The sequence below is a fragment of the Cyanistes caeruleus genome, chromosome 4 (genome assembly GCF_971803275.1).
Source record: "Cyanistes caeruleus chromosome 4, bCyaCae1.hap1.1, whole genome shotgun sequence".
Taxonomy (NCBI): domain Eukaryota; kingdom Metazoa; phylum Chordata; class Aves; order Passeriformes; family Paridae; genus Cyanistes; species Cyanistes caeruleus.
Genome location: NC_141704.1, coordinates 3,658,965 through 3,672,292, shown reverse-complemented (window position 1 = coordinate 3,672,292; position 13,328 = coordinate 3,658,965). Strand labels below are relative to the sequence as shown.

General features: G+C 47.1%; 1 protein-coding gene across 5 annotated transcripts in view; it reads right to left on the bottom strand.

Moving 5' to 3' along the window:
- LOC111923149 (endonuclease domain-containing 1 protein-like) overlaps window positions 1-13,328 on the bottom strand; it is a 158,905-nt gene that overhangs the window by 14,118 nt on the left and 131,459 nt on the right. The window contains exon 5 of one of the 5 annotated variants that reach the window (XM_086886413.1): window positions 8,211-8,352. The exons of the other annotated variants lie outside the window; for them this stretch is intronic. The gene's annotated coding sequence lies outside the window, so the exon portion shown is untranslated. The remainder of the gene's footprint in view (window positions 1-8,210; window positions 8,353-13,328) is intronic. 5 annotated transcript variants of the gene reach the window in all.

The window sequence follows — 13,328 nt, the reverse complement described above, 5'->3', positions numbered from 1 at the left end:
TAATCACAGAATTACAGAAGGGTTTGGATTGGAAAGCACCTTCAAGATCATCTCATTCCGACACACTGCCATGGGCAGGGACACCTTTGACAAGATGAAGTTTCTCCAAGCCCCATCCAACCTTGGACACTTCCAGGGATCCAGGGGCAGCCACAGCTTCTCTGAGTAACCTATGCCAGGGCCTCCCCACCCTCACAGGGAAGAATTTCTTCCCAATATCCCACCTAAACCTGCCCTCTGGCAGTGGGAAGCCATTCCCCCTTCTCTTGTCCCTCCTGGCACTTGCCCAACATCCCTTTCCAGCTCTCTTGGAGCCCCTTCAGGCACTGGAAGGAGTTCTAAGGTCTTCCTGGAGCCTTCTCTTCTCCAGACTGAACACTCCCAACTCAGACTATTTCCAGAGCAGAGGTGTTCCAGCCCTCCATACATTCCCTGTGGATGCATTATTTGGAAGGCACATTGGGGTTAGTGGCACACACTTGCCATTAAAATCTATGCAATTATTTAATATCAACCTTTTCAAAACATCGTTTTTCTGCAGGATTAAAACAGGGAACACCCCTCTTTATTGTAACCTAGGGCAACTGCTCAGCCAGATTATTCCATTACAGAGTTCTTCTCTCCTAAAGATCACAGGTGCCCTGCAGCTATTTGGGCATTATCTGTCAGTGCTTTTACCATGAAGTCTTCTGCTCATCTGAGATTCTTTCTCTGTGTGTCACATTGTGTATTGAACTTTGGTTTTTAGTCTTGGAAATCACTCAAGTGTTCAGAAAACAGAGGAACAGACTAAAGGTATTATTAACCCTCAAACTATTCTTTCATTCTCCAAATTATTTTCACTTAGTATCCATTCAAGCAGCTCATCTTTATCCTCAGTCATCCAAACAAATTAACCTGCAGAAACAAAAAGCCCAAAGATAAGCAAATGATATTTACTAAGGGAAGGTAAAAACCCACAGATTTTATTGGTTTGTCTGCCAGAGACTGACTTTGCTGTAGAAGACAAATTTCAGTACGTTATAAACACTGCAATTAATATTTTTCAATTTCAATTTTGCAATTAGGTGTAATAAAGTTAGATGATTTTACTGATAGGCTTTGAGAAAAAATAATATGCCAGTCTGGAGAATTTCCTTTTCTGCCTTCTGCTTGTTGATGTTCAAGGGCAAAACACACAAGGTATAAAAACTCCAGACTTTTTGTTGCCTGACTATGTTCTTTGAAGAAACCCCATCATGAAAGTCCCGTCTTCCCAACCCCAAAGCTGCTGGGCTCTCAGCAACCTACACCAGCAGTAAAACACAAGGTAATCAAATTTTACTTTCAAAAGCCTCCAACTATTTTTAGTACATATATTTCACTCCATCCTACCCAGAGCACTGCAAAGATGTAGCATGGAGAAGGAAAGAGCCAGGCTGCCACATAATGTTCTGCACCATGCTGAGATGGGTAAGAGGCTTTCCTGGAAGCAGGGATGCTTTTTGGCCTTTTTTTTTTAAGGCAAGACAGAACAGTGCCAACGAGCCTGGCACAGGAAGGAGGTTGTCTGTGCTGGATTGTGTTCAGCAACTGCACGCAGGAAGTGGCGCAACTCTTCCCCGTACACAGCGGCTGCTGAGACCACAGCACGCTGGTTTTCGTTGGGGATTGACATGAGCCCCATGAGGCAGCTGTATGGGATCCCTTCCTCAAAGCAGAGAAACTCTTTATCTTTGCCATGAGCCACTCCAGCCAGCAAGAGTTTCGCTGGCAAAGCACAATGGAGTGTGCTCAACTTGTGAACACAGGCAAAATTCTTTATGAGAAATGTCAGGCTTGGTCTTCCTTTGGCTTGTCTCTGCTGTTATGAACAACACCCCTCTGGCTGCAGGATGGGAGCCAGGGTTTCCTGAGCTCTGACCTCAGCTTTCACAGGTACTTGCCAAAGGACCACTGCAAACTCCTAAACCCTCTGTCTCAGCCTCCCTACCTTGATTTGACTGACATGAAACACTTGGGAGCTTGCGAGTGTCCCAAATGACACAGCAGATTATCCTGGAAAGGGCATTTAGTCCACGAGCAGCCTCCAGAAGGGTTCAATCCATAATACACCAATCCTGGCAGCTGCCTGTTCCTTCTGCTCACAAAAAAATATTTATTGTAGACTCCACCACATGCCTGGGCAGCACATCCTTACCTGCATTACCTAACTGCACTGGCTGTTCTTACTGCTGGTTTATTATTTTATTCCCATTGTACATCCTAAACGTGTTTGTTACTGGCATTTCTGAAAGGTAGATTTAACATTCTGTCCATCAGCATTTCAAGGAAGAGGAGGAGGTCAGCATTATTATAAAATTATTTAAGTTGGAAAAGACTTCTAAGATCACCAAGTCCAAACATCAACCCAGCACTGCAATGGCCACCACGAAACCAAATCTCCAAATGCTACATTTACACATCTTTCAAATCCTTCCAGGGATAGTGACTCCACCTGGACAGCCTGTTCCAACACTTGACAACCCTTTCAGTGAATACATTTTTGCTAATATCCAATCTAAACCTCCCCAGGCACAATTTGAGGCCATTTCCTGTACTACAATTGGTGATTCAGGACAGCTTTCAATAATTGAAAAGATTTTTTTTTTTACACAAGTCATGCCAACAGGGAAATAACCCACAAATTCACCCTTTATTTTAAGTTCTAAAATCTGCTCTTTCCCTTCTATGACTAACCATCTTTTTTTTTTTTTTTTTTTCTTTAAAGGTGTTTTGGAAGAGTTTTGAAATTCAGATTTGCAAATGCTTATAGCTAAACACATGCGCCTGTCCTCTTGACTTGTTCCTAACATAAAATAAACGATAATATCTCAAGGTCAAAGTTCTCTAAAGTGAAGGAAAGGAGCATCACTATAGGTCAGATAAGTCTCAAGCTCTTCACTGACCTCAGCTTCAGGAAGCAGCATAAAGTAGAAACCAGGTCAGCTTCAAAGAGATGAGCCTCCTTATGCTGAGCTTACTGGGACTAAATGAGAGAGACCAAACACAGCTCACACCTGATCTGGGGCAATGGAAAAATCCCTTTTTAGGTGCTCTGACCATCATCATATGACCAGGAGGATGTCTGAATGTGCTGCTCAGTGCACAGGGTGGTTATTGATGGGGACACCTACAAAGCAGAGAGTACCCAGGAGCAGGAGATGCCTTCACCTTGCCTGTCTCAGGGACTCTTATGCAATACTTAAAAACAGCTGCTAGAAACTGACTTGAGGAACTTGACCAGGGTAAGAAAATGCTTTCACATGAAGAAAGAGGGGAAGTCATGGTTATACTTAGAGATACAGGTTTGAGAGGAAAATATGGACCCCAGAACCGATAAACCTGGGAGGATGAGCTTCATTTAATTCCAGAACAACTGCTGAAGTCACCTTTCTGCAAGCAACTGTAAAGTAGTGTGAGAGAGAGGGTTTGTAAAGACCTAATTTTCTCAGACCAGTCTGATTTCCTCTTGTGAGCTGGTAGCAGACTTTGTGGGTGAGGGAGAGACAGATGATTTCATATTGCTTCTTTTTACAAAGACTTTGGATCATGTCTCCCATGGCAGTGTTTGAGAGACCAGAGACTGACACAATGCATTGGGATACCTGTGGAAAGTGATGGGGAAATGCTCCCAGATAGCTGCCTTTAATGGTCCACACCAGAGTGGAAGAACATGGGTTTCCACACAGGCTCCCAAGGTCTTGTTCAATGCCTTCATTGGTAACTCAGCTGATGGAGGAGACTATATCCTTGTTAAATTCACATTCTCTTCCAAGCAGGAAAGGAGTTCAAGGACATGGGGGAGCAGGATTAATATTTAACAGGATTAAAACAAGTTAGAGAGATATTCTAGGCAGAAAAATACCACCTTGAAATTCATAACCATGGTAGGAGATCTTTCAAGATAAAATTTTTCCACTTCACCACCACTCCACTACCACCATGAGAGTCAACAAAGATCTGACACATGGAATGGATTGGATTGGGACAGAGGTACTGTGGGGTCAGACCAGCCTGGGCATGCACCAGAGGAGGGCAGAGCAAGACCAGTACTGGAGATATCAGAACTAATCCAAAAGTTATGGTGCCTGAAGTTGTGGGTGTCTGATGGTGATGTGACAGTGCTGAATCCTGCAGCCCATCACGACACAGAACACAAAGGCACTGGGATACAGCACTTGGCAGAAGATTCCTCCAAGATTGAAACACCATCCTTGATATCCCACACCAGCTCAGGATGGGTTTTTATTGGGTTGGGGTCCCAGCTCAGGATGGGCAAGAATGGGGGAGAACAGTTTTGTGAAAACAATGATGAACAAGATAAGGAAGCATTTGTACTTTGTCAATGTTTTGAGGAAAGAAAGAAGCAACACCAGTCATACAAAAACCACAGAGAAGACCTTCAGGAAGAATGTTTTGGAGGTGGAAACAAGGGTGGATGCCATGATCAAAAGCAGAGTCCCAGTAACTCAGCCACTAGGAAAGAAAGCTTTCCCTGAACACACAGGGTGGGATTGCTCAGAAGATAACATGTGGACCACACTTTCCCTCTCTACCCTTTAAAATATTGAACAATGGAAAGGAATGGATTAGAATGAAGGCAAGGTCACAGCTTGGGTGTTCAGGCAGGATGGCATGGACTCCTGTATTCCCCGAGTTCTCCATGATCCCACTTGGGTAAGGGACAACATTGCAGGACACACCGTACAGAAGTTGAGTGTAACACACTTGGCACTCAAACCCAGAGAGGCTGCAAGAATTGGCAGTCCCTGGACAGCAGCACTTTTTGGATACCTCCAGTCCTGGATGGCCTCCCCACAGTGATTAAAGCTCCCTGGAGGAGGGATGAGCACACCCGTGATGGGGAGGTTCTGAAGGTGCTGAAATTTGAAAAGCAAAGACTCACAGAGGAGCAGAAGGGAGGGAGCCCCAAAGCTCTGCAGGGGCTGGAGTGACTGAAAGGAAATCACTACATCTATCTTAGGTGGTTTCTCAGGGCAGGAAGAAGTGAATGGTTACAAACCACTTGCAGGAAAGAAGGTACAAAACTTATTGCAGACCTTAGAGCCCCTTCCAGTACCTAAAAGGGGTTCACAGGATGGCTGGAGAAGGACCTTTTGCATTAAAAAGCAGTGATAATACAAGGATTTAAGCTGAAGGAGGGTAGATTTAAATTAAATACGAGCAAGAAGCTGTGAGGATGGGAAGGCCCTGGCTCAGGGTGCCTCTTCCTTTGTGAAGACCATAGAATCACAAATTGGGTTGGAAGAGACATTAAAAATCACCTCACTTCAATCCCCTGCCATGGGCAAGGACACCTCCCACTATCCCAAGTTGTTTCAAGCCCTGTTCAACCCAGCCTTGAACATTTCCAGGGATGGGGCAGCCACAGCTTCTCTGGTCAACCTGTGCCTTGCTACTTTCACAGTGAAGAATTTTTTCCTAATACCTGATCTAATTCTGTCCTCTGTAATTTTTGCTCTTGTCCTGTCACTCTTTGCTCTTGTAAAGGGCTCCTCTCCCCGTGGCCCAGGGAGGAAGGGGAGAAAGATGATTGTAGGAGTAAAAAATGGGCTCGAGGTGGGAGACTTCTCCAAGCCAGGCTGCTCTTGGGATAAGCAGTTTATTATTTAGGTAGAGGGTGGAAGAGATCCATTTATCCTGCCCAACACAGTGTAAATGTGCTCAAGGAGGGAGAGAGATAGTGGAAAGAGGAGGCTGAGAGCATGAGGGAAGAAGGTAATAAAGGGGGTAGAGAGAGAGTGACAAGAGAGAGTAAGAGAGGATTAGAACTTAAGAGTAAAGAGAAGTTAAGAGAGTAAGAGAGAGTAAGAGAGAGTAAGAGGTAAAGAGAAGTCACGAGAGGAGAGTAAGAGGTTAAGAGAAGAGAGTAAGAGAGCAAAGTTCTTGTTACAATACATTATATCTTTTTCTATAGTGAATATTCTAATTCCCAGTGACCAACCAGTACATGACACACATTCTATAGAATTTACATATAGCCTATAAGAGCTACTATATTACCATAAAGTGTTACATTTTAAACTCTAAAAGCTACTCTTCAAATTTTTCACTTGCTGCTTGATCTTTGGATTCTCTATCAGCAGAAGGGTATTGTTCAATGAACAGGGATCATCCTTCAGCTGGCTAGGCTATTGTTCTTTGGTTATATAGTAACTAACACTCAGTATCCTATAGCTCAAAGCTCGTTTTCATTTCTGTTTTGATTCTAGGTTTCATATTTTCAGAATCTTTTGCTAAACAATCATATTCATAAGGTTTCCCTCTTTCATCTTCCCCAACACATGATGATGATGACGATGATGATGGTGACAACAGCATCAAAGCCATCCATTTTCTGCAGACACTCCTAGAAATTGTCCTCAAAGCACCACTAGAAGCACCAAGTGACATTTCATGGAGGGAGCCCTCACAAACAAGGAGGAGGAGGAGAAGGGGTTTGCAATTCAATCCCATAAATGTCTCACACCCCACTGACTCCCAGAGCAGGCCACAAATCTGCCCCCCTCCATAGATGAGCCTCTGACCAACTGACAGGACACCACGTGGCAACTTGTGAAAGGGGACTTAGACAGTATTTATCAAACACACTGTCCCTGCTGCCTCACCCAGGAGGGTTCCAACCCTGAGACCTGAACTCCTGTTGATGATCAATGGCAACTCAAGGCCCCAGAGCAAATACTGGCCAAGGGTGGGAAGCAGAGAGAAGTTCTCTGTCCTGTGTTTTCTGCACTGCAGGGAGCTTTGATCATGAAAAGCAAGCTTGGTGACTGGGAGCATGTGGGGTCACCAGCACGGATGCTTACCACACAAAAATGAAAAGCAGAAGTTGAGAAGGTCAGATTTCTTACACTTGAGTCCAAAAGAACAAGAGTTTTTCCTCTTAAAAAGATGCCCAAGTGCAGCCAGGGGCCAGGAGAAGGATGGTGCCTCAGTCAAGTGTTCTCCAGCAGCTCACTGGGCACTATTCCCAGTCACTTTTGACAAGACAGAGCCCTGCTTGGTGTGGGGTGAGGTCAGAAGGAGGCTTTGCCAGGCTGCTCCAAATCCCTAATCCCTCTTGGGAGCAATCTCAGTGTGATCTCAGTGTGATGGTAACATCAGGGGATGTTACCAAAGAGAGAGAGCAGCAATTTTGTGGGCACTGTGGGGTGGATAAAGTCCTGTGGGACCAGAGAAAAAGCTCTAAGTCCTGGAGATGGGAGACAAACTTGCAGGCAAGCATTAGCCCTGCAGCCCCTTGGCATCCTGAGTGTTGTTTTCCATCATTCCCTGCTGTCAGGTTTCTCCTGCAGCAGTGCCAGTGATGGGCAAATCCATGCAACACCTACAACAACTCCTCAGCCAGGTCCACTGGCCAGCTCCAAAGAGACATCTCCCCTCCAAACAGCTCTCTGGCCAGAAACTCACTTCATGAGACCTGGCAGAGAAGAAGGGCTGGCTGGATGCCCACCCTCGAGTTTTGCCTCACTGTGCTCAGCACTGCATCCTCTGGACCCCAGAGTGGTGTCTGGAGGTACCAGGGGATGACTGGGGGTCCTGGGGCCAGGGCAGGATCTGGGGCTGGTTGTCCATGATCATCCATGTCTATATCCTGAGTCTATAGGTTTTTGTCTGGCTACACAGTGTGTGCTTAAACCCAAAGGTCTGTAACTGCAGCTACTGACACAAATCAGCACTTGTGCATGGAGGAACATCAACTACAGCTCATTTTCACCTGGAAAATGACCCATTGGACTAATCCTACCTGCTCTTTCCCCCATGTGAAAATGATGTTGGAGCAGACTTGCTGTCCCAGTGGAGTTACTTTGCACTACATCTATCAGCACAGTCCTGGCTGAATTTTCATGTTTTCTTACAGAATCACAGAATCTTTAATGATGGAAGGGAGGTCTTGAGATCAAACCCCCCTGCCTGCCTAGAGCAGGTTACATAGGGGCACATCCAGGTGGGATTGGAATGTCTCTAGAGAGGGAGACTCCACACCCACCCTGGGCAGCCTTTTCTAGTGCCACCCTCACTGTAAAGAAATTCTTCCTTGTGTTGAGGTGGAACTTCTTGTGTTTTATTATATGGCTATTGCTCCTTGTCCTGGCACTGGGCACCTCTGAGAAGAGTCTGGCACCATCCCCTTGACACCCACCTTCACAATTTTATGTGACACCCACCTTTACATTTTTATGTATTGGTGATTATCTTACTCTTGCAAGGTCCTCGTGCAGGCTGGGGTCCCAGCAACAAAACAAAACAGTGAAGCTGAACAATGTGAAGGCAGATATTTAATTCTGCTGCTAATGGCAGCCCAGAAACCTTGGTAGAAAAGAGGAAAACAGGCAAGAAAATAAGTTACTGCATCAGACAAGTGGCAAACCCAACAAGTCAATGTCAGGAGTGAACTTCAAACTCACAGAAGGGTTCCATACCTGGGGGAATGTCATAAAGGAACAGCTCCAGGGGCACCATAAAAATGGACAAAATGTCCCAGGGTAGAGATTGTGGGTACAGAGGATGTGTTATCACCCAAATGCTGAGCTCTGTCCCTAGGCTGAACTCAACCCAATGAAGAAGTTGTCCCTACCAACTCTGCCCCATGGCCCATAGCCTTGGAGGGAACAGGTGACCAGTGACACAGCCAGTGTACAAGCTGGTCTTCCTGGCTTTTAGGGCCAATTACAGGTTGATTTAACCTTTACTGAGAGCTCCAGCTACAGGGGATCACAAAGCCATTGGTGGTGCTGGAAGCATCCGAAGTCATGGCATTCCATGGCATTGATTTCCACTGTGTGGGACTTTGAGATTTGGTAAGAACCTCAAGCACTGATTTGCTGTTTTCTAGGCCTTGATTTAGACCTCAATTGTTTGGTTTGGCTGGTGACTGGGGCCACTTAATCAGTCTGAAGCAGCCCTTGCTACATGCCCATGTGCCCAGGAGTCTGTCAGCTCATAGAGTGCCACAGAAGCATTTTTCAAGCAGCTCCTTCTCAAACAGAAAATTTGAAAGAAAGAAAGAAAGAAATAAAGGAAAATAAAAATAAAGAAACAAAAATAGCAGCTGCAGGAAGTTCTCTGCTGGGGAGAAAACTTCCTTTTAAAAACAAGGCATTCATTAGCACTTCTTGTTCTTCTCTTCGAAGTTGCCTTCAGGTCATCACAATATTACAGCCTTTTTGCACCCATCATCCAGCCTGCTGTTGCTCCAGTGGACAACAATCCCCCCCAGGAGTTCCAGTGGCCTCCACTCCTCAGGAACAAAATACAAAAAATACAACACTATTTTTATCTTGCAGTGTTTTTTTTCCTGTTTTTTTGCCTCTGTCCTCCTGGGCAACCCATTTTGCCTATGTGTTTCTCTCTCCTCACCCAAATCACTCCTGTTGGCAGTAATTTTAAGCTGTTGAGCACAAGATCAATGCCAGCTAATATTTTATCTCCTTTTTCCAAACCAGTACTTCACAGCAGACAAACAAATGTATTTCCTCATTGCAATGATTTTTTATGCACCATAAACCTGCTATCATCCCCCATTTGCTGAGGATATTCCTTCCCCCTCAAGCTTGGCTGAGCTCTCAATTACCTTTAGTTTGGCCACACATTTGAAAGTGTCACCAGAAAGGATCAGTTTGGGTGTCTCTGATGCAGATTTATCACCTTGGGCTAAAATACCTGGGCTGCTTTCCAGCTCTCCCCACCTGTGGCGTCAACAGTGTGAGCTCAAGAGTAACAAAAATCCAGCTCTGAACATTCTTTGCTAATAATGAGCTGAGCAAACACCAGCTCTAACATTGACCTGTAAGAGAAAGTTCTGGAGGTATAAAACCTCAAACCACAATTATTTATGGGCAACCTGGTCTTGTGTAAGGTGTCCCTTCCCATGGCAGGGATGTTGGAACTAAAGTCCCTAAGGTCCCTTCCAACACAGATCATTCTATGGCTCTGTGATTTCCCAGCATGGCAGAATTGAGGTTTCTGTTGTTGTGAGGTTTATATGAAGTATTTAACCTGGCAGCATGGGAATGGTGCATGGGAGTGACTTGCTGGTGGCTCCCCATGGAAATTCCTTAGGTTGCATCCATGGCTGAACCTGCCCCACGGCTTACACAAAAGCTGCTGTGCTGGGACCAAAGGAAGTGTCCTTTATCCATTACCTGAGAAACATCACTTCTGGTCATCCATGCTGACATTGTCAGCTTGTGTCTTCTCCTGATATTCTGCCTTCCCCCAGAAACCCAGAGGCACCACATAGATCACTGCCCTGTCTTCTGCCAAGGGATCAATGCATGACTGGCATGGCTGAGCTACTAAAGGCCCTGGAATTTCTCTGTAGGAGAGATGGCATTGAGAAAAACAGCAAGTTAACCTGTATTGCACGAGGCTGGCAGAGAGATACAGCCCTGTGCTGGCCAAAGCAGCAAGTCCTGGCATTTCCAGGCTCCATGACCTGCACTGGAAGAACACAATGATTGAGGCTTGTACTGACATGGGCAGAGCTCCGTCAGCAAGAGTTGTTATTGAACTAAACTCCTGGCAGCTGCTGGTGAATAGCCTGACTTTGTGTCAAAATCTCTCAGGAGCAGTGGAAAACTGAAGAAATTTACAGGATGCATTTGTTTCCAAATATGCCGGGAAATTATCCTGATCTGCAGCTGACAAATGTTTGGGGGAAGATTTCCCCAGAGATGTGGATGGGCTGAAGGTGATCTGTGGCCAAGGCAGCCCCATGGGAGAGCTCAGGGTGCCAGTGGATCCAAGCCCAGATGCAGAGAGAGGAGGGGAATCCTCCAAACCTCCAGAGGGAGTGGAGGGAAAAGTGACTATTTTTGCTGCTCATCTCCATAAAGGAGAAAATCTCCAGGTCCCAAGCAGCTGGTTTGGAGACAAGCCTTGTCTGTGGGTGGTGTGGTTTCCACGAGTGTGTGCTGCACATTCCCCAGGGTCCACAGACCGGCAGGACCGCCAACACAACGTGGTCACCCCCATCATCATCATCCTTCCATTGTCATCCCTCCAAGGGCAGTCTGGGGCCCTGTCCCCTTCCTGCCACCTCGTGTGTCCCCCACCTTTGCCCCCAGACCCCCAATCCCTCCCGCTAACCCATGCCAGGAGGGTCACGGCTGCCAGCAGGGTGGTGGCAGAGGGATGCCCTGCCCGATGTGGGATGTGGCAGAGGGTGCCACTGTCCCCAGGAGCAGTGCCACCTCCTCGGCAGAGCCAACTCTGCTCAAAGTCCCCAGCCGGCCCTGCTGGCCACGACCCTGCATTATGGGGTGCCCCTGACCCCCATTTCAGCCCCCATTGAGAGGCACTGCAGCGAGGGGACACGGGAGCCAAGTGTGTCCCTGGAGAGAGCAGCATCCCTTCAGCCGCTCCTGTCCCTGTCGCTCTCACCCACCGCCCCTCGCTGCCTGCCCAGCCCAGGGGGACGGAGATGTCCCCTTCCCCCAGCGGAAAGCTGCTCTGGGTGTCTCTGCACGCTGTCCCCTCGCTGCCACAGTGCCAGCCCAGCCCCACGCACATGGCTCTGCTTCCCTCTAGTGCCAGCACGGCCGCACATCCGCACATCACTGCTCCTCCTGCAAACCCCATGGATGGGGACTGGGAGCACCTCCATCCCCACTGAGCTGTGGAGAACTTGACATAAAAGATTCTGTGTCCATGGGAATAATCTTGATTTCTCTCTGTCCGTTTCTCTGCCTGCACCTGTTCATGGACATTCCCTTCCCCAGCAGTGCTGGGATGTTGGAGACCTTTGGGATGGTAACTGGGAAAGGCTGATTTGGAGAGCAGCTGCACAGGGAGTGGGCAGCTGGAAGATACGACCCCTTCCCACAGACACACAAACTCAGCTCCCAAAGCCCTCCAGCCCATTAATCCTGCCTTGATGCCCACCATCCTTTTCCTGTAACAGCCTCATGGAGCAGGGCATGGGGGAGGATGGGACAGGGATAGAGCTGGACTGCAGTCTCGAGTCTGGGGCACTCAGTTTGGAAAAAAGCAGCCCCAAATTCCCTCTTTTCTGATAAAATACCCAAAACTCATTTAAAAATTATGGTTCCTTGCTCTACTCAGGTTCTCTCCTATGGTGGCCAAAAGCAGCCATGTCCTAATAAAAAAGTTTGTGTCTTCTGCAAGATGCAATCTCTGTGGTATCTCACCACAGATTTTTTTTTTTTTTTTAAATTCCAAAGCTTCTGTACACAAAGCATTTTCTTCAAGTTTCTCTCCACAATTTTCCTAGGCTCTCCTCATCATCTTTTAAAAGATAGCTTCTTGAGGAGCTTTGAATGTACCTTCTATTAAATTTTAGCCACCCTTAAAGGTTGTTCCATGACCCAGACAATGATCTCAACGTCTGCTGTCTGTGATGCTCCAAGTGTCTCATCCCATGCCCCAGAAATGTGTTTTGGAGCTTAGGGGACTTTACATCCTGGTTCCTGGGACCCACCACCCATCCCACGGCAGTGACAAATATCCCCTCCTCTGCCCAGCTCAACATTTGCAGCCCACTTCCCCATGCCTGAGACTCCTTGTCCTCCCATCACCTGGGGACTGGCACTGGAGGAGCATCTCCAGGTCCTCCATGTCCCCATGGCAGCCCTGCAGCCCCTCTGCTGGGTGGACACGTCAAGGAATCATCGATCCAGGAACCTCTGGCAGCCAGGCCCCACCACCAGGGCTTGTTCACTCTGATTTATCCACTCACTGACTGACTCCCTGGCTTCTGCTCAGCCAGTTCTGCATGTTTATTCACTGGGGGGGAAACTTCCCTTTACCCCATAATTGTTTCTGTCTCTGCCATTTTCTGCTTCATCACTGCCTGGTTTTGGGAAAAGGGGCTTTTTGGGGAGGTGATTCATTTCTCTGTGGATTTTCCTGCATACTCAGTTCATCAGCTTCCCCATCCTCTCCCCCTTGCTGTTGCTTCCCCCATTCACCCATTCCCCAGAGTGAATTGATTCACTGTTGAGGTTTATTTTTGGCTTCCAGCTGTTGGGCTCCTTGCAGCTGCCTCGAGCTGGTGTGCTCCTCTCTGCTCCTCCAGAGTCTCTCCTCCTCCTCCTCCTGGCTATATTCCTCCATCTAATTCCCCTGCTTCCTTCTCTATGCAATGTTTGGCTATTTTTAATGGTCTGAGTGTGCCCCACTGATGACAATCAGAAGCTGGAGAGCAGCATGAGTGTGGGGGACGTTTTGCATGGCACAGATCTGGTGCCAGGACATGTGGCACGAGCAGGGATTCAGGATAGGGTCCCACTAGCCTCTGGGCACCAGGCTGAAGGGCTGCCACC